General features: G+C 33.5%; 1 pseudogene; it reads left to right on the forward strand.

Annotated features, from left to right (window-relative positions):
* Positions 1-6,098: 6,098 nt before the first annotated feature.
* On the forward strand, positions 6,099-12,501 carry LOC139822270 (3-hydroxy-3-methylglutaryl-coenzyme A reductase-like; annotated as a pseudogene).
* The last annotated feature ends 10,416 nt before the right edge of the window (positions 12,502-22,917 follow it).

The following is a 22,917-nucleotide window of genomic DNA, read 5'->3' on the forward strand; positions in this document are numbered from 1 at the left end:
TAATTATAAAAAAAAAAAAAACGCCAGCAGGGTATTACAATATACACTTCATATTTTGACCGTACCAGAGAAAAAAAATTACAAAAATTTTTTGCTTTAAAAAAATCAAGCTATTGACATTTTCAGTAATTTTTAAAATTTTTGATAAGACGTTAAAATTGAAATCGTCATAACTTGGCGAAAAATTGCGCTAGAAACATTTTTAAAAAAGCAATCGAAAGCTTGAAATGTTTACTTTTAGGTCCTACATCGCAATAATCCGCCATTTTTTTCAATTTTTATTTATTTATGTAAATATGCGAGTTGTCGCGAAAAATCCTGTTTAAACAAAGGACTATATATTTACTTATACTAGTTTTGTATAAAAATTTACGTTTCTCAGAGATAATGCACCGTTTTCCACACCACCTCGGAGATACAGTGCTAAGCGCGTTTCTTTTACGTGATGTCCTCATTAGGTCTTATCCATTGTTTTTCTAAGAGAAATGAAACAAATCAATTTCCATGGCAAACATTCTTTTGCAAACGTGAAAAAACACAAATTTTGCTATAAAGTTTTTGCTTCTTCTTCAATTCCCTCCGTTGGGTCGATATCCATAACTTCTACGTCAACTTCTTCAATTTCTATGGCTTCTGCCAAGAAATCTGCAGGTTCGTCTTCGTAGCTATTGATATAGCATGTTTCGATTGCATCAGGTGCTGCGTTAAGGCAAGACTGGTTATGGCAATGTCCATACACGGCTGAACATTTTAAACCCATTTTTCTGGAGCCACAGTTAAATCCGCAACTTTTTGAGCAGTTGCAAAAAATGGAGTTTAACAGGAGTGTCCGGAGCAGGTGGTAGCAAAGATGGAATCGGCTCCAAAATATAAGGAGGATAAGGGGGAATAATATTTTGGAGCCGATTCCATTGATGAATCTTTTTAGCTGCATATCAACGTTTAGGGGTTGAAACAACTCCTCGAAAATAACGGATTTATTCATTATTAACGAATATCTTCGAAAATATAAAATATATAAATAAAACGTTTTATACAAAACTTATGATATATTCACATTTTTCAAAAATGTCAAATTTTTTAATTTACTCCCATCTTCACCTATTATTTTTGTAAAAATTAAAAAAATTTTGTAAAAACAAAAATTAAAGAGCATTGAATGCCAAATCCATCCATGTGTATTAATATTATGTTTTTACTATTTGATTTCTGGGAAAACGAGATGATAACATCATGTTATAGGCGCCTCGCTGTTAAGATAAGTATTACATTATTTCTTTTCAGTCGCGCTGTATTCAATAACTGCCTCTTGTACGTATTTTCTCATACTACAATATAAAAACAGATTAATCCTAATATGCGATTAGAGTACATAAAGAAAAAAATGTATAATACGAAGTATCGTAAGCACAAAGCAAAGTCAGTGTTAAGTATAATGCGTCGAATCAATGAATCAACAATCAACGTGTTTACGCATTTAAATAAATTTTCTATGCTGTTTTGCGAATAGATATAAAATTATTTATTCGTATTGCGCCAAATGTAACCAATATATATATATATATATATATATATATATATATATATATATATATATATATAAGCGTCTGTACCAGAAAGCTGGAATTTCATCTGGGTAAGGTGATGTAAAGAACTTTACATTGTACATTCATTTTGTGAATATGTAAGTATTTGTTGTTAAATTTTATTACTTTAATACGCTTGTCACTCTTAGGTTTGATATCATTGAAATTAAAAAAGTTTTTTGAATTATTAGTAATATAACTTTCATTCTTAATTGGGAAAAATATATTTCTGACTAGTTACCGTTACTCGTTACCGATTGAAAAGAAATATTTCGATGCGATTATTGTTACTAATTTTGAAAAGTAACTCGTTATCGTTACCGTTACTCAAAAAGTAACGAATCGTTACTACTTTCGTTACTGTGTTTAGTTTAAACAAAAAACTAAATTTAACAGGTCCTACGTCTACTTGTCAAGATAAATTTATTAAAAATAAGGATAAAGATAAAAAGTTACGATTTTAATAGTTTTTTGTTAAATAAACAAACTCGTTAAATTTTAACAAATTTCTTTATTAATCCCGTGTTTTATGAAGTAAATGCTCTTCTAATTTTGTTAATGTTTCTTCATAACGATAAAGGACTATTTGTATAACTCCAGTAAAATGCATACATTCTTGACATATTAATATGGGATAATAATATTGTAGCATCCACTCAATTTAAACGCTGATAAATTCCCTCAAAATCGTAATCTTTCTCTCTCAATTGACAATTTAACTAAACTTATAAAATTTAATGAGAGACTCAAAGATGATGATAAATTAAGATATGATGAGCAAAATACAAAAAATAATATTTACTAATTTTCAAACATAATATATATATATATAATATAAATATATATATAATATATATATATTTCGATGTGGAAATTTGTTACTCTTGACACATGATTCGTGGCATTTCAATTAATTGTTAAAATTGGCTGAGGAAGGCACAGTGTTGCCGAAACGTACCATTTGTAATGTTACATTAATAAATTTTGAATTTTAACGTCTAACATTGCTCGTTATTGGCCGGCAACCTATTTATTATTTGACACACACGAGCTTGACCTTTAATTATATTTATAATATATATGTTTATTTGTAATTATTTATGAAACCATTACACGTGTAGCTTAATAAGTACAACTAATTATATTTTCAAATATTGTTTTCAGAATAACAATATTCGAAAATGCTCAGACTATGTACAGATAAAGATAAAGTTGTTATACTATAACAATAAGTCTTTGATGAATATGTTAAAAAAGTTTATTACAGCAGAGATTGCAATGAAATTTACCGGCTTTTATTATATTTGAAGAAAATCATTTGTTCAAATGTATTTAAATAAATGTAAATATTATAAATGTATTTAATTTATATCTTTTATGTACAGGATAAATTTTAATATAACTAAAAGATTTATTTAATTAATAATTTTTACGTTTTAATTGTGACATAATCAAGAGACACGATAATGTCTCACGCCCAGTGCGGAAAGGAACACGCGAAGACGCGAGTAAGACGCGCGAGCCGAGTACGATACGATTTTACGATTCTCATGGCTGGCGACGCTAGCTCGAGCAAGAAAGAGACTGCAGATGTCTGCGCTTTTTGGCCGCTCGAAGCTGGCCGCACACTAAAGCTATATCCACACAAACTTGCATAAGCCCATAAACATAAGCATAAGAGAATTGATTGGTCCATATGCATGTGCATAAGGAAATAGACCAATCAGTTTCTTTATGCAGTTTGGTTATGCACCTATGCAAGTTTTACGCGCCACGCGGCTGTTCGCTGCTGTGTGCGCACGTCCGTGTCAGATGATGGGGGGTCCCAGCTCCCAGCGTCCACGAAATAACAGCACTGTGTGGACCTACACAGAAGTAGTATGCAATAGTATGTGCTCACCACGTGTTCCAACATTTTTCTTCTTTTTCATGATTTTTTCATTTTATACGGAAAAAATCAAAATTGCCTTGCCGATAAACAGTAAGTAGTATGAAAATCGATAGAAATTAGGTTTTCTGATTAATTTTTTGATTCAGTTCCGAGTTAAATTTCCGGTAGATAATTAATTCTTTTATTCACTGTGTGATCTTTTGTATAACTTATTGTTAGATCGCTATAACCTAGATCAAACAATGAGATAAAAGATACATTAAATAAATTAAAAAATACATTTTGATAAATTTTAGTCATTTAGAGCCGATTTCACAGTCTCCGATTAACATGATTCTCCGATTAAACTTACCCTTCATCTCTTTCTGTCCCCCTTATTAGATAGAGCCGAAGAGTGAGTTTAATCGGAGGATCATGTTAATCAGAGACGGTGAAATCGGTCCATAAAAGCGTAAGCGTAAGTGTAGCGAACGTAAGCAATTTAAATTTTGCAATATTTTTTCTTTGGTGCACGTGAACGTGTGTATGCACTATGCCGTATGTTCTTCTACCGTATGATCGGTATGATACACACTACCACGTGGTGGAACATGTTATAACGTGTATCGGAAAATGAGATAAGAGATACATTGAGTAAAATAAAAAATACATTTCGGAAAATCTTAAACTCATTCTACAATAACTGTAAGGGTATGCGGTAAGACGTAAGCAGTAAAAGTTGACCAACTACAATCGATTATTCTTGGATTCTAGAAATCTTATGCCCGATCTACAATAGCTGTAGTAAGCCTCAAGCCGTAAGAAATTGACCAATTACAGGCGAATGTGAGGAAAATAATCGACTGTGATTGGTCAATTTCTTACATCTTGAGGCTTACTACAGCTTACTACAGCTATTGTAGATCGGGCATTATGGTCAATAGCTTACTCTGCTTATATACGCGTCTTACATCTACTCTTATCTATACGACTATTGTAGAATGGAACTTTATAGTCATTTAGAAATTAAGCGTAAGTCTGGCGAATGTGAGCAATCTAAATTGTGTAATTTTTTTTTCGATTAAAATTTTACGGGTATATGTAAAGGGTTGGGTACGTCCCTGTAAAACGCCATGTATCCCTAGAAGGAAACCATTATCCTAAAAAAAAAAAAGACTGAAACAGATAATCTAATTATCCTAAAGGCATATTGACACAAAGATACAAAACAAATAAAGGATTATTCAACAACTAATAGAGGAAAGTACCCGATTATGAGATACCATATCTATTTTGTGTGATTGCCGGAAGTCTATGGGTAGAATTGAAAAATATAGTAGGTCATTTTGAAGGGAATTTAATAAGCTTTAAGATGCAGAAATGTAAAATTTAATTTAAATATTAATTTTGCTGGAAATTAGAAAAATGTGAAAAATGAGCTTTCGGCAAAATCGAAAAAGTGTGCTCCTAATATGAGAGACCCCGGGAAATCGCTAATAAAGTGCAAAATACATCAGTATTACTATTAAAAACCTTTATTTAATGTTTCTCAAATACACATGTGATGCAGAAGCATATTTGCAACAATCGTAAACCCACTTATACTCAATATTGTACCTAATCTTCCCCCTCCACTCTTCTCTCTCAAATCAAGGTCAGCACAGTCTTATAAATTCATATAAACCTTCCCTTAACGTTAATATAGTATTTTCTCTTCTTTTATTACTATACAATAACTTTCATACTCCAGCAACCTGGGAGTACCCTGAGTATCTCATGTTACGAGCACCACGCTTTGCGGTTTCACGATCACCAAATCTAATCTCTACAATTGAGCAACTCAACATATCCCGTATTTTCCTATTAATACGACCTTACTCTATCACTGCATGCAGAACTTATTGCCAAATATTTATTAATTATATAATAAACAAGGTTTAAAGACTCATATCCATGGCACTTGACAACATCCAATTTCAGAATTTCTTTCTTTGCAACGACTACACGCACGATCAAACAATGAATTTTCGACTAAATATGTTTTACCCCAAGGACAATAAGTTCATGGTGGAACCAAAACAGATAGGGCCTATTAGTTTAGCAGAAACCTCGCTGTCGCATATTAGGAGCCTATCTCATAATAGGGGACTTTCCTCTATGTTTATCTGTTGTCCATTTATACATTGAACATTTTATAAAAATATTATTGTGTACATATATGTTTGTGTTTGAATGGAATATTACATTTGCGAACATAAGATTTGAAAATACACCATCTCTCTCTCCATTCGAATACCGAGTAATGTGTCGTTTCCTTCTTTAAACAAAGATCACCTTCTCAGCCAGCGTACACTTCTAACAAGCGAAAACGTGAAAAGTGAAAAATTTCATATGACTATATATCTTCTTCTATTTAACACCAATAGAATGAGATAGTTACATGAAACTTTTTACTTTTCATGTTTCCGCCCTACGATAAAAGTTACGTGATCGCTACTCAGGATTGACCAAAGAAGCGCGCGATGAATCTTTAAATCGCCCGTCTTTTCTCCATTTCCCTCGATAAGTTATTAAGACTTGAAACACGCGATCAATATGTTGCAGATTTTGGAAGGACTTTTTTTTCACGAGAACCATCAAAGATGCTGGCTCACGTATTCGAAAAACACGGCCGGTTCTGCGCCGGTCATCCCTTGGAGGTGATCGTGACGATCCTTACTTTGACGGCGTGTATGCTTAACAGGGAGACCAGAAGTGGACAGGAAGGGGCACGCGGGGAGGACTTGTCCGGTGCTACGTACTGCCGTCACAACAAATGCAATACCATGGTGAGCAGGAGATCGTCGTGTGAAATTCCACGCTTCGATCATTTTCTTAAGGACGTCAACTTCTGTCACATAAAGTCATGATTTTTACGATGTTTTGTATAGGTATATGAATATGTTGTATTAGATCGAATTATTAAAAGATATTTATTTACGAGGGTCGCATTACGAAAGTATAGGTAATGCCTCCTAATTTTTTTCTTTCGAATCTAGCGCCATAGAAAGTTTTTACATTTCACTGAGTTGTTACTTGTATAGTCTCTAGTGGCATTATGTTGAAAGGCGTTGTGATCAGTTACATAAGTGTGTCACACGAACAATTCAAACGTATTTCGAATATGTATAGTAGTCAAAGGGCAGCGATTATATTGAAATATTCAATTTCTTATTGTAGAAGAAGTGAGTTGCATTGAAATCCATTTGTGTTGCTAGAAATTTTTATGACATAATGACAAGAAAAATTACTACCGAGACCCTTGTATATATTATTTCTATATCTTATGACATAATTTTGACTGCAAGATCAAACAAAATTTTTTTGTGCGTTACTGTTTCTTTTAATTCATACTTTTTTGTCTACTCTGATAGAAAAAATTCCTAACGTATGCATATTGTTCGATAGGATCTAAAAACGGCTGACATTATAGTAATGACGATAATATGTTGCCTGGCGGTGCTATTTACTTATCATCAGTTCCGCAATTTGCAAAAAATGGGATCCAAATACATTTTAGGTAAGAAAATTAATAACGCTTAAAATAACTTTCATTGTTTATGTATTACCTACATAATTCATTATAGAATAATGATTTATATTGAAACTGCATATAAAATGTATTAAGTTTTGCATAAGTTTTTAGACGATTACGTATTTGCACTCATTATTAATTCTAATTATCCAGTAACGGCTGACATTAAAGTTTTATCGCAAAAAGTTGTTGTTCATACGTTCATACAGTTTATTATTACGTTGCTTGACAAACGTATGTATGAGAATTAAATTAAAATTTTTAATTTGTACAAGCTGTTTGTAGATTACACTGTTCAACAAAAAATTCCTTCTTTTTTCGAGCATAAGAAAGAGAATAATCGTTTTCCGTAGTCTTCTGAACACTGAATACGATTCCGTTTATCAAATTGCTCTATCCACAATTTTTTGAATTTGCAGTTGTAAAAGGGGATTATTTTTTAGTGTAAAAAATGGGTCTAAAATAAGTCTGAAACAATTTTTTAATTTAGACATCTTGAAAAACCCTTAACATAATTAAAAAATATACTTAATAATTAAAAAATATACCATAACTTATATAAACCATTAACTTATAAAATATTTTTGACAATAATTATAATAAGTGAAATGGGATCGATATGATATTCAATCAAATAGAGAAAACGCCGAAAAGACGAAGAATTAAATTGTCCAATATCGTATGCGATAAAAATTATATACACATTAAATTTGTATTTGTGTAAAGGACGCTATTGTATTACAGCTTTCTCGCGGGAGTAATAATATGGGCCAACTGAGCGCAGACAAATTTATAATGCAGTTAAACGAGGAGGATATAAAACCGAATCCTGTGGTGGAGCGAGTCAAAATTATCATGATCGCCGGCCTATTTGTAGTACATGTCAACAGGTATACATTTTTATTGTTTCTTGTGATGATATAACAAAAAGAAGGGATTTTTTCCTTCTTCTTTTCCTTGATGCAAACTTTAGAATATAAAGCGGCTGTGTACGACAAAGTATATCGTACACACGCGGCAGAGCAGGAAACCGTGGCCGAAGAGCTATTGTATCTGACCCCCATTACTTTTTTTATGTTTGCGCCGTCTTTGTCAAACAGTTTGTAACGCCTAATTTTGACGTCAGGTCAGGTTCATCTGTAAACATTAGCATTTGGATATAGACTTCTATTCAATGAAGTATCCATATTCAATGAAGCTTTCCACAGGAAGCAAGATCTTATCGAGCAAGAAGTTTGGACGTTTTCAAAGAGTTGTCAGCTATCGCAGTACGAACGAAATAATCTCGCAATGGGAGAAAAAGTCATTCATATAATTTCATCATTCTCGTCTCGGATATTCTCAAGTGGATATTTACAAGGATAAGAGGCGAAATCGAATGGACTCTATTTCATAGAATTCTAAATATATTTTTAGAAAAAAATTGTGACGGTTTTTTTTAATCAAACTGCCATTATAAAAATTAAAGAAGTAAATCTCATATATTATAATATATGAAAAACTATATATGAAACTATAGTTTGGATGTAACTTTGGATTTTCACGGTTTTACTTTCGACAAAAAACAAATAAATCTAAAAAGTCATATTTTAACAATTACAGTATTTTTTCAATCGTAGTTATAGAGTGGTGGTGGTGGTACAGAATACTTCGAATATTCTCTCTCCGTTGTGCTACCAGTTATCATTCTGAATTATAATACGTTTTAGTTTGCGAAAAACTGTTGTTGCGTTCGCTTCGTGGGCTTCGTGTTTCGTTCACAAAACGACTTTCTCTCATTTGTCCATTATCATAACCATCATTATATCGTGGTGTATACATATGAGGCAGTTTTTACGTAAACATTCTAATAATTTTTTAATCTTAAATATTTTCACACAATTACGATTTGCGATCTCAATTGTCATCTCGTTAGGATTGTGCATTTACATCCATAATTTCCATATTGCATTGGAAGAGTTTTATTTTATAGTAATAAAATATCTATTCTGCTTTATATAATTATCTAGATTGTTTTAATTTATTTATAATTTAGATTTATGTTAATTGCCTGTTCCATATTGCAGCCGCTGGCCCTTTAAGAGCGAAGAAGCCGAGTACACGACGAGAAGGGCAGCGACATCCACGAGCTCGGACGCGGTAAACGGTTCCGATCACGAGAGTTCCGAACTGAAGGAACACCTGACTTGGCTATCAGCCAGCACGGACAACATTGTGATATTGATACTGGTGTTAGCGCTGGTGATAAAGTTCATCTTTTTCGAGGATAGAAGCGATGTGGTCGACAGACAGCTGAGATGCAAAGAGGAGGAGGAAGAGGAGGATGAGGCGGAGGAGACGACAGTGGAAGAGAAAGTGAAGCTACTCGACGGTTCAACTAATCTGGACGATATGGGTACCACGATGACTCTGTCCGGCGTGGGTGGTGGCTGAGGTAATGAGAACGATGTAGAGTGCGTTGACAAGGAGGTACAGACCGACGCGATATACCATGGTGCGAGCAATTCCGAAATTGACTCACCGAAAAAGTCCGAAGCTCTCCGGAGCGTGGAAGAGTGTCTCGAGATATATAAGTCAGAGGTAAGAAAATAATATATAATGATAATAATAGATAATAAGATAATAATATGTAATGTATTAGTATATGTATAATATAATTATATATATTCTTGTATGTTTATATAAGCTTGGAGCCAGTGCCTTGACGAACGAGGAGGTAATGCAACTGGTGAAACCCAAGTACATAGCTGCGTACCAGTTGGAAAAAGCGGTAGGAGACTTGGAGCGCGGTGTTGACATCAGGCGTCTCGTCGTGGGTGACGCCGAAAAATTCACCGAGGAAATGACCGACTTACCATACCGACACTACGATTACAGCAAGGTGTTTGGCGCCTGCTGCGAAAATGTCATCGGGTACGTCTCGGTACCGGTTGGTAGCGTCGGGCCGTTGCTGATCGACGACCAGAAGTACTACGTGCCGATGGCAACGACGGAGGGCTGCTTGGTGGCCTCTACAAATCGCGGCAACCGCGCGCTTTTGAAGTGCGGCGTGAAAACTCGCGTAATTAAGGATGAGATGACTCGAGCACCTGTAGTGCAATTCCCGAACATTGAGCGCATGTACGAAGCGATGTCGTGGATAAAACAGCCGGAAAACTTTTAGAAACTAAAGGACAGCTTTGAGGAAACCAGCAGATTTGCTCGACTGACGAAGATCGACCAGAAAGTAGCCGGCCGGGACCTGCATCTACGCTTTGTCGGCCCGACCGGTGACGCTATGGGGATGAATATGATGTCCAAGGGGACGGAGAGGTCTCTGCAGACGTTACAGACCTACTTTCCGGAAATGGAGATATTCTCCCTCAGTGGGAATTTCTGCACCGATAAAAAGCCCGCAGCTGTCAACTGGATTGAGGGTAGGGGTAAAATCGTGGTGAGCGAGGCAATCGTACCTGCGGACGTCGTGTCGCGCGTGCTGAAGACCTCGATGCGCAAACTCGTCAGGCTCAATATCAAGAAGAACTTGATAGGTTCAGCCTTGGCAGGCAGCATGGGCGGCTTCAATGCGCACGCCGCAAATACCGTGACCGCAATTTTCATCGCAACTGGACAAGATCCAGCACAGAACGTTAGCAGCAGTAACTGTATAACGGTGATGGAACCGGGTGGTGTGGACAACAAGGATCTGCACATTACCTGCACGATGCCCAGCCTAGAAGTCGGCACAGTGGGCGGTGGTACTGGTTTGCCGGCGCAAAGTGCGTGCTTGGCGATGCTGGGGATCAAGGGTGCGCATCCCACGGAACCCGGCCAGAACGCCAAAAAACTCTCCCGAATCGTTTGCGCCACCGTGCTCGCCGCAGAGCTATCTTTGATGGCCGCGTGAATGGCAATCGAAGGTGTAAAAGGAACGACGATTATGGCCGATTTGCCTTATTTTGATTGCATATGGGGCTTTCCGATAGACTACATGCACGGCATGATTTTAGGCGTAACACGTCAAATATGGGAACTGTGGACTATTCCCAGGTACGTCATACTACCTAAAACCCTCGAATAGAAAAGAAATAAATGAGCGGTTACTAAATATTAAGCCACCGCAATCAATATATCGTTCCCCTCGATCTTTAAATGACCGACATCAATGGAAGGCTGCAGAATGGCGGTCTTGGCTCTTATTTTATAGTATTCCTTGCTTAAAGGGTATTTTAAAACCTGAGCTACTTGAGTCTTTTTTACTTTTTGTCCGTAGTATACATATTCTTTTGCAACCAACAATTTCTGAAAATGATTTTAAAGCATGTGAAATTGATTTATTTAAGTTTGCTGGAGAGTGCCAAATTTATTATGGTAAGTCTGCGATGACATTTAATATTCATAGCGCACTGCATTTATGCCATTCAGTATTGCAATCCGGGCCTCTTTGAGCGACTTCGACTTTTCCTTACGAAAGTAACATATACATATATTGAAGCAAGAAGTTAGTAGCCCTAAGAGTGTAGACGAGCAGATGGTTATAAGGTATATGGTTAACAGATATTTGAAACGTGCTGCGTATGAAAACTACATTAATAATTTGAAGATCTCTGAAAAATGCTCTGTATTTTGTAAATCAATTATTTCTAGAAATAAATATTTTATTAACTCTATTTCCTCCAACGTTTTTTCTGGCACATTAGTCCTCCAACCATGCACTTTCGAGTCCCACGCGTTTTTCAAAATGTTAATAGCTTTCACACAACACTGACGTAATTTTCCAACCATGCACTTTCGTGTCCCACCAAAATTTTGATAAACTCGTAAGACACGAAAGGGCATGGTTGGAAGAAATAGGGTTAATAATAATGATGTAACGGCGGAGAATGGTGCAACATTTTCAGGTGCTCCAAAATTAGTACAAAATGCGGATAAATATTATAGCTTGTTAGAATGTCATAGTAACTATTATAACAATTTCACGAATAATGAAAAAGTACATGTACATGAAAGGTGCATATTTAGCGGAATTGTGTTCCACACTGCAGAGTACAGCTAGTAAAACTATTAAAACTAACGATTCTGTAGTATAATTAGACGATGGTACAATTATCGAAATATTAAGTTTTATTATTGTAAATAAATGTTGCTTTGTCGTTTTTAAAGTTCTGACAACCATGCCTGCGGTCTATAATCAATTAAGAATAAATCATATATATGTTACAAGTTACTAGCAAAGCACAAGATGAAAAAATAATTCCGATTCAGCTAGTAAAACGTAAACTTGTGGTCGTCGAATTGGAATGTGACCTTTGTACAATGCCGAACCATTTTGAAACATTATAAGGATAAAGTTCCGAAAACGGCCCCCCTCCGATTTCGATGAAACTTTGTGAAAAGCTTCATTATTTTGTGAAAAGCTATAATTATATATTAATATTACTTTAATTATCAGTTAAAGAACAAAATGTATCTGTTCATAATTCTTCATATTTGTACACTTATATAAAATATATTTCTAATAAATTAAGATTAATTACAGACTGGCGTTTAATTTATTATTTAAAATTCCATGAAAGGTTTATCTAACATATGATTGAAATTATTTTTCATAATTTTCTATAAAAAAAGTATCAAAATTAATTCAGCTCTTTTGGCGTAAAAATAGCACGTGTAGAAATGGGTATATTCAACTTAATTTTTCATAAAAATTCATAGCTTTCTGTGAAAAAGTATAAAAAATTGTAGTTATTTATAGTTTTTTATAAATCTAAATTATTAGATGTATGAAAATCGAAAAGGCATCTAAAAGACGTCTTATGTCCCGATTTTGGACATGGTGCTGTCTGGGTATTCACGAAATATGATTTTCATAGACATTTTTTCCGTCTGCTGCTTCTAAACGATTCGGTTAATATCGTTGATATACGATAGATAACGAACCGATTAGCTGCCGTACAGAAGATGATAAGTTGTCCGTCGGAAAATCCTGATAAGAAACGATAGATTGATCGGTTCGGTTAAGTCATATAAATATCGACGAGATGTCTATCGTTTTAACCTTACAAAAACATATGCAAAGTAGAAGGCTTTCAAACAATTCAATTTATATCATTGATATACGATAGAAAACGAACCGATTTGCTGCCGTAAAAAAGATGATAAGTTGTCTGTCGGAAAATCCTGATAAGAAACGATAGATGTGTCGGTTCGGTTAAGTCGTATAAATATCGACAAAATGTCTATCGTTTTAACCTTATAAAAACATATGCAAAGTAGAAGGCTTTCAAACGATTCAATTTATATCATTGATATACGATAGAAAACGAACCGATTTGCTGCCGTAAAGAAGGTGATAAGTTGTATGTCAGAAAATCCTGATAAGAAACGATAGATGTATCGGTTCGGTTAAGTCATATAAATATCGATGAGTTGTCTATCATTTTATTCTTATATATCCGTATTAATACATACAATAAAATTATTACCATAAATAACGATATATATTATGTGTATGTACGATTGATTCAGACGGGCAATAATTGTACATATAGAAAACGATTCATAACTATAAAATTTGTATAGCTATTTTCTTATTCGAATCTAAAACGATAGAAACCGATTCGATACGATTAATGTTTTATCTGTCTTCTAAATATGCAACGATAGAACCGATAAGATACGATTAAAAACGATACAGATATAGCCATTTTTAATCGTTTTCTATCGGAGATGGTTACCAGGGCGTGCAACAAGTTAAGGGGGAATATACACCTGCAAAGTCCGAAAAATCAATTTTTACATTTTCTTCATGTTTGATATGTTAAGAATGTCCGGTGAAAATTTCAAGTGGAATTTCCAAAAAAATTACAAAGTTATAGCCCAGAAAGTAAATGCATTCGTTGGACGGGCGCGGGGCGCCGCGCCGCGTCGGGTCGCACATGTAGCTGCATGACGCGCCGCTCAGGTAGCACGGCCTGACCGTCCGTTCGGTTTTATTGTGATCGGATCCATTGTGTTTCTTGGTATAACGGTATTTTATTGGTCCTACATAGCCTGGCCACGTTCAGCAGAACGATTATTTTGCAAGTGTTGGAAGTTTTCTAAGCTCAGATTTGTCTGATGACAAATAGATTAAGACCGGTAGGACAAAATTAATTTAAGTAAATAAGTGGATATATGTGCGTGGATAAAATGATTTATTTTGTGCAATAATTATTAGTGCAATATAAATTTAAATGTTTTAAAAAAGACGATTAAAGCTACTATAAATATAGATAAAGCAAATTATAATTTTGAAAAAAAAAATTTAACAAATATAGATATTTTTGTTAACTGTAGAAACGTAAAAAATATGTTTCTTAAACCATGGTTTCAAAAACATTTGTGTTCAAACGTTTCTTAATGGTTCTTATGAAACTATATGTATTCGCTCAAAAAACGTATATGAAAATAATATGTGCTACCTGGGCTGTTTACGCGTCTTACATCTACTCTTACGACTATTGTAGAATGGAATTTTATAGTCATTTAGAAATTAAGCGTAACTCTGGCGAATGTGAGCAATCTAAATTGTGTAATTTTTTATGTTCTTTCTTTTGTGCTCGTGCACGTGTGTGCCACGTGGTAATAGAAGAACACAGAGCTCTCGATATTTCAGATTTATAAAAGAACATTTTTCTACATTAACAAAATTAAAAAATAACTGTTATTTTCTTTAAAATAATTAATCATTTAATAATGATATTCAACACACACATGCAGACTTATGTAACAATGTCACTAACAAAGTACTAACAATGCGAATGGAAGCAAGATAAACTTATTGTTATTATACATATAATCTTAACGCTGTAATTATTAATTAATATAATAATATAATGCATTTTAGCATATGCTAAAAAAAAAAGGATTATTATTCTCCATACTTTTTGTCTTTTTTCAGAGAGACAATATGACAACCCACAATAAATCTTTAAATTGCGAAAGTTGTAGTCGATATCCCTACATCGGCAGAGTATCCATAGGAGAAAAAGATAGTGTTGACTTTGTCTATCAATTTGTGAAGAGAAGATTTGTTACCAGACCGATAAGAAACCAGAATTTTAGCATATTCCGTACTGCCCCTGACATAATTGGACCACCCACAATTTCAATTTATAGCGAAAAATTTCATTTATCATGTTTTTTTTGGGAGAAAAACATGTCGAAGTATGTGTATTTCCTCGTATTATCTATTATTGTCCTGTACAAAGTAATCGCTATCTATAAATTTATGTTACAAGATTTTCTATTTGACACATTTCGATTTTCTAATATAGTCGAGAAAGGATGGTTTCGATATTTCAATATCTCCGTGGCAAAACGAAGGTTTCATGAGATCGTTTATTGATGGTACTCCATGGTATACAGCGGACCATATGACGAGCGAAAATAATTTTATTGGTATGTAATATTTGAATCGATAAATAAGACATTGTTAAAGAAGATACGCTTTTGTTGAGAAGAGAGTATAATTATATTTTCTATTTTTAAGATATCGAGTTTCATGAAGCTGTATATCCAGTCAGAGTCTCTATTTACAAAACAATTCGTCCTGGAAGCGTAATTCAAATTTTGGCTCAAGATTCCAATAATCACTGGATTCAGTTGTGGGATGAATCGTCTCAGATTGTACTCCCAAAATCACGATTATTTTCTGCACCGTTATCGCATTCGTGCGACTTCAAAACTAAAATGCTCAGACTAGTGTTCAAAGAGAGCTCACGTAAATCTTATGCAAAACTGGATGCTGCGATGCTTATCGGTACATCAGATTTGATTTTTCCTAGAAATCCTAACGAGAGTTTAAGTAATCTGTTAAAAAGAATTAACAGCATGTACTCTCCACACCACGATGATGTTCACAATTTAACAGCAGATTTAAAAACTGCACACTTGGATATAGTTCATCTGCAACGAAATTTTTCTGAATATTGTGTTATTTATAAAAGGTATTACTCTTGTACATTAGGTAATATTTAAATCCTTTTTTTCTGTTAATAATGAAAATCAATTTGTTCCGATGATATTTGCAGCGAAAGAAGAATTAATTATAAAAGTAATTTGAAGCACAAAAAGTGCAAAAAGGCATTTAAAGAGGTAATCCCTGGATATGTGCAACCTCTTGGACAGAGATATTTGCGTCGTATTCTATCGAAAAGTTACAAGGAGCCATCACGTTGCAGTTTATCTGCGCTTCCTGTAAGGTATTCTAAGAAGTCTATTTCTCATCACAATATTTATTGCAATGACATTTTGTACTTTGAGTATTAAAGTATTTATTTTGTATTATAATAATTATATTTTATCTTTACAGGATGAAATACTACTAAAAATATTTAAATACTTGAATTTGGTAACATTATGCCGCATGAATGAAGTAAATAATGGGCGCTTTGATATTTTAACTCGGGATCTTCTACTCTATACACGTTTGAACATGCAATGGATTAAATGTGACAAATATATGCGCGATATATTTTGTTATTTTACACCTAGATGTAAATATTTGCAACAATTATATCTTACAAGAAGCAACTTTGATGTTGATAGTTTCGTGAAATTTTTTCATAATTGCTGCAGGCGTTTAACGCATTTAAGATTAAGTCGCTGCCGCATGGATTTCAATTCTACCCTACTTGAAATTTCAGAGACATGTAAAAATTTGAAAGGTATATGCATATAGTGTATGTATATAATTGTCAAGATTATGGGATTAAATTGCATAACAACTAATACAAATTTTTCTTAGAATTGGATCTAAGTCGTTGTTTTCGCATAGACGACCTAGGATTTTCGTATCTCGAGGGTCTAAATAATTTGGAACATATAAACTTTTTTTTTACATATATAACAACTAAATGTCTTTGCAAAATACTGCAAAATAATCAACGGATGCGTCAGTTATGGACAAATACCAACTTAATAAACGATGCAGTTCAAATAGAGTTGGCAAATTCGTATCGTGACTTGGAAGTAATATATTTACACAACACGCGTGATTTTACATCTCAGGGTATTAATGCTCTCGCTAACTGTAAGAATTTACAAAAAGTGTACCTTTTTCTGTAAGTGTGTATGCTACATTTTCTTTTAAAATACACATTATTGTATTCTTTATTTTTGTTTGCTTCTCTTATGCGAGCATCTTGAAAAAGTTACATAATTTTTTTCTTCGCAATTAAAATACTGTACTAATTATATGATTTTTTTGACCCATTACACTAGAATCTCCCCTTAATCATATTTTGATGCTTTACAATTCTAGCTATGTCTAATTGCTGTTCATTGGGAGCTTAATTTTTTATATGAAATATGGGCATAGTCCTTTATTTAAATATGTCGAAAAATTTGTGTCTCATTGTAAAAGCAAATACTAAAATATTTTTTATAGAGATGGAAAATTCTGTATAGAAAATAATTTGATTAATACATTAAAATACATAAATAGATGAGGTACAAATACATTTTTTTAAATATTGTCTACAAGGAAATGGTCGGAAGTGTCCCTCCGTTGATTTTGATGGCCTTTAGATATGTTGTAGAGCATCAAAAAATATTAGACCCACATTTTTTTTAGCTGCATATGTCGACGTTCAGGGGTTGAAACAACTCGAAAATAACAGATATTTTCATTATTAACAAATATCTTCGAAAATATAAAATATATGAATAAAGCGTTTTATACAAAAGTTAACAGTTTTATGATATTTTATACTCTTTGCAATGATATACTCACATTTTTCAAAAATGTCAAATTTTTTAATTTATCCCCATCTTCACCTATTATTTTTGTAAAATTTAAAAATTTTGTAAGGACAAAAATTAAAGAGCATTGAATGCCAAATCCATCCATGTATATTAATATTGTGGTTTTATTATTTGATTTTTGAGAAAACGAGATGATAACATCGTGCTATAGGCGCCTCGCTGTTAAGATAAGTATTGCATTAATTATTTCTTTTCAGTCGCGCTGTATTCAATAACTGCCTTTTGTGCATATTTTCTCATACTACAATATAAAAACAGATTAATCCTAATATGCTGTTTTGCGAATAGATATAAAATTATTTATTTGTATTGCGCCAAATGTAGCCAATATATATAAGCGTCCGTAATACCGGAAAGCTGGAATTTTACCTGGTAAGGTGATGTAAAGAACTGTACGTTGTACATTCATTTTGTAAATATATAAGTAATTGTTGTTAAGTTTTATTACTTTCATACGCTTGTCACTCTTTGGTTTGATATTATTGGAATTACGAAAGTTTTTTGAATTATTAGTAATATAACTTTCATTCTTAGTTGGGAAAATTATATTTTTACTAGTTACCGTTGGATAACATCTTTGTCCTGGATCATCTGGTCCAATAAGGAGGGAAAGAAAGAAAAATTGTATGCCTTATTCGTAGACCTAAAAGCGGCATTTGACAAGATAGAAAGAGAGCAATTATAGAAGACCTTGAGGGAGAAGGAAATAGATAAAGAACTTATAAGGAGAATAGAAGCAATATATGATGTGACTGAAGTTGCAATAAGAACAAAAGAGGGCCTGACAAGGAAATTCAGGATAACAAAAGGAGTCAGACAGGGTTGTGTAATAAGTCCACTCTTATTTAATTTGTATATAGCGGACATTAGAAAAGAGCTAGAGAAAAGAAAGATAGGAGGCGTAAAGTTAGGAAACAATATAGAGTATGGTCGCTAGAATATGCGGGCCGCGTTTATAAAAATTGCGCCCAGGGACTTGTGATCTTCGAGCGCCCCAATCTAGCTCCCTCCTTCGCCAAATGAACAAACAGCATATAATTAAATAACATTTTTAATATTTATTAAACTTTTAAAACATTTAAGAACAGATAAATAATTAAAAAATAGAACATTTTGTTATAAATGTACTTTTCGACTTTTTTTCTCTGCAAATATTTGTATTATATTATCGAAGTTTATTTTAGCTGAAAACTCCGATTCAATATTTAAAATAGAAAGGTTGTTTAGCTTTTCTTGACCTAATGTTGACCTAAAAGCATTTTTTACTCTCTTCAATGCCGAAAATGATCGTTCACCGCTACTGTTTGTTAAGGCTAGGCAAAGATATATTCTTAGATATATTCTTGCCACTTCGATATTTAGAAAAGTGGCTTGAATTTTATTTTCCTGTATTAATTTTAAATAAGATACTGGAAGTGGAATATCGGAAGGAAATTCTTCATTCTGGATAAAATATCTAAATTGAATGATTTCTTCAATAAACTCGTCCTCTAGATCGCAATTATACATTTTTACTAAATTTTTCGCGCAAACTCTTAGTTGATCATTTCCAAATTCAGAATAAAGTTGTAGCTTACTTAGAAATCCAAATGCTTCCGAATAATATTTATAGCTTGCCACTCTTTTTTCTAGATAAGGTTGTCCAAAATTGAAAATTTGGACATGGAAATGGAAATAAACTTTGCATCTCTGGCATCGAAAACAGTCTCAGCTTCTGCACTTTCATCAAAGTGGCGCTTTCTTTTACGATTAATTTTAGAATCGTACTCCTCACAGCCAGATTTTTCTTTGCCTCTTTTTTCAAAATCCAGAAAGTATTCCGTTGTTCTAAGATTTAAGAGATAATCTTTTAAAGAATTATACAATTTTACCACAGTTTCCAAATCAATATTAATATTTTGCAAACTTTTATTTGTAGCGAATTTTTGCAAAATATCATTCCAAATTTTACAAATAATCGCAATTTCAAGGTTATTCAATGAGTTAATAAAAAATTGTGCTTCTATTTTAATTGTTTGCTTTTGACTGCTGTCAATTCTAAGCTCTTCTAAAGCATTTCGAAAACAATTGTATCCTAGAGACAAAGCTTTTATAGCGTATCCGCTCTGACTGACCAACGAGTCTCACTTAGTCTTTTTGGTACTAGATTAGAGTCCGATGTCAATAAGTGTTTTCTCATAATCTCCCATCTAGCTGGTGATCCAGAAAAAAATACATATATTTTGCACAAATAAAAAAAACCTGGTGGCTTCTGGACAACAATCAGCTCCGCAGTTTCCAACTAGATTTAAGGAATACGCCGCGCACGGGAAATTAAAAGCCAATTTGTTTTTCTTTGCAAGCCATGCCTGCAATCCATTATAACATCCAGATATATTTGCAGCGTTGTCGTATGATTGACCTCTGCAGTTTTGAAAATCAATATTTAAATCTTCTAAAGTTTTCAAAACTGCGACACCCATTTGCTCTCCTTTGTGTCCAACATTTGGTAAAAATACTAGAAAACGCTCTACAGGACAACTATTGGCAAAAACATATCGAATAACAATAGTTAATTGGTCAACATTTTCGATATCTGGCGTTGAGTCGACAATTATAGAAAAATATTTCGCATTTTTTAATTCGTGAACAATAGATTTTCTAACGTGTTCTCCTAAGATCTCGATAAATTCATCGCAGATTGTATTCGATAGATATGAAACGTGTCCTTTCTTTTTGTTTCCATGCTATGCAATATGGACCTTTAAAAAATCGTCGTATTCCGCCAATAGCTCCAAAGTTTCAAGAAAATTTCCATTGCGAGAATTAAAAAATTGCTCATTACTACCACGGAAAGCCAATCCACGTGAAGCTAAAAATCTTATCACAGATAAAAATTCTTATCACAGATAAAATTCTTTTTAACACCATACACCAATTAATAATTTTTTTCTTTGACCAATTGTATTTCAAGAGCTGTATCTATACGCCCTTCAATTTTAGATCTTGTCAAGAACAATCCAGCCGATTTTTGATGAGAGAAAGATATCTCGTGTTGAGCAATTCTCTCTTCATGTTTCCAATCTTTAAATCCTTTGCAGAAGCTTTTTTCTTTATCACCAAAAAACTTGCAATATATACAAAATATTTTCCCGCTTGTTCGAGAATATATTATCCAATCTCGTTTTCAAACTTCCATATTTTTTAATTTTCGAAAAAACATACTTTTTCTTGCATATCTATTTTGAGTAGATCCAACGATAAGCGAGGTTGAAAAATCTAATGCATCTATGTCTTGATTTGGCTGATTTTTTAATATATAAGTAATGAATGCGTGGCCTTTCTTCCATGTTTCCGGATCTTCAATGTCAATTTCATTATCATTGATTTTAATTTCTTCAGATATCTTTAATGTATCAGATATCGTGATATCAATATTCAAAACTTTAGATTCGTTTTCAATCTCGTTTTGTCCTGTCAATTCCTCCACACTCACGCTATTAAAAATGAAAGAAATATTTCAGTTTTCGAGAGTTACCAGAAAATATATTGATCATATTCAATGTATAATAGTGTGAATTTCATAAAATAACAAGTCGATTTATTGATTTATAGATAGATATTAATTGGATATCATAAAACAGAAATATAAAATAAATACGGACGCTTTATAAATCCAAAAGAACGGCCAGACAATACATCCACTAAATGCAAGCGTCTGATTACTCAAGAATTTAAAAACACGAGTATTGTACGATAAAAATTAAAGAGTAACTCACTTTTCAACATCATTATTTGAATTTTCGGTTTCAGACACATGTTTTTGTGTTGGCACAAAGAAATTCTTCAATTTTGAAACTTTATCAAGCACTTCTTGTTCCTTTTTAGACTTTTCAGCATTTAATTTTCTTTTTGCACTACCACTCAATTTTTTGTTAAATATTTCGTATTAGTTATTGATTAAAATTACTTTGAGGTATACCAAATGTTAGTTAAACGCAACAGAAAAATATAAAAAATCTAAAGTAATCGTGATCAAGACGCAACACGTTTGCCTAAAAGCTGCGCTAGCTGCGGTTTATCGTGGCAGATTGCGACACAGAAACAATTGAATGTTCCGCTCGTTCATTGTTTTTCCGCTTGAATCTCTTTTGCTCATAAAATATTAAACAAAAGCCGCGAGTCAAACTAAAGATTCAGGAAAAAGGGCGAGTAAGAGCCAGGCGCGAAAATAAGGCGTAAAAAAACTTGTTTGTTTTTCTTTAAATTTCTTTATTCTAAAAAATGTACGTTTCGATGCTTTTTTCAGATCATCCTCAAAGCAAATTACAAAAACTACATACAAAAATATACATCATTACTTGATCCGATTCACAATTTGCTGAGGATGATCCGAAAAAGGATCAAAACGTACATTTTTTAGAATACAGAAATTTAAAAAAAAATTTTATTTTTTATTTTTTAAAGCTATGGCGCCCCTGGCGCTTGGGCGCCCTAGGGCTCCAGCCCCAAAAGCCCATAGGTAAACGCGCTACATTGCGGATGATATGGTGTTCGTAGCAAAGAATAGAACAGCAATGTTAGACATGATGGACACAATAAAGAGGTTTCTAAAACGGAGTAAAATGATATTATGTACTAATAGAAAAAAGATGTTAGTGTTTAACAAAGAAAGTAGGAAGAAGAAAGAGAAATGGAAATGGAGAGAAAAGGAGATAGAAGAGGTTAGGACTTTTAAATATTTAGGTTTCGTGTTTAATAATAGAGGGAATTGCAAAGATCGCACATAAGGAATTAGCTAGGAAAGGTAGGATTGCGGTAAATAGGACGTGGGGTCTAGGAGAAACGGATCTATAAAGATGATTTCATAAGGAGAGGGAGTTTGTTTAATTACCTAGTCCAGAGTGTGATGTCGTATGGGGTGGAAATTTGGGGATAGGAAGAAAAAAAGAACTTGGAAAAAATTATGCTAGATTACGCAAAATGGGTTTTCGATTTAAAGTTCTGTACCTCAAAATACCTAATGTCAACGGAACTGGGGTTGAGAAAGCTCAGGATAGGATGGGGTGGAAGGGCAATGAGATATGAGGAAAAGATTAGGGAAATGGATGAGAGCAGAT

The sequence above is a fragment of the Temnothorax longispinosus genome, chromosome 11 (genome assembly GCF_030848805.1).
Source record: "Temnothorax longispinosus isolate EJ_2023e chromosome 11, Tlon_JGU_v1, whole genome shotgun sequence".
Taxonomy (NCBI): domain Eukaryota; kingdom Metazoa; phylum Arthropoda; class Insecta; order Hymenoptera; family Formicidae; genus Temnothorax; species Temnothorax longispinosus.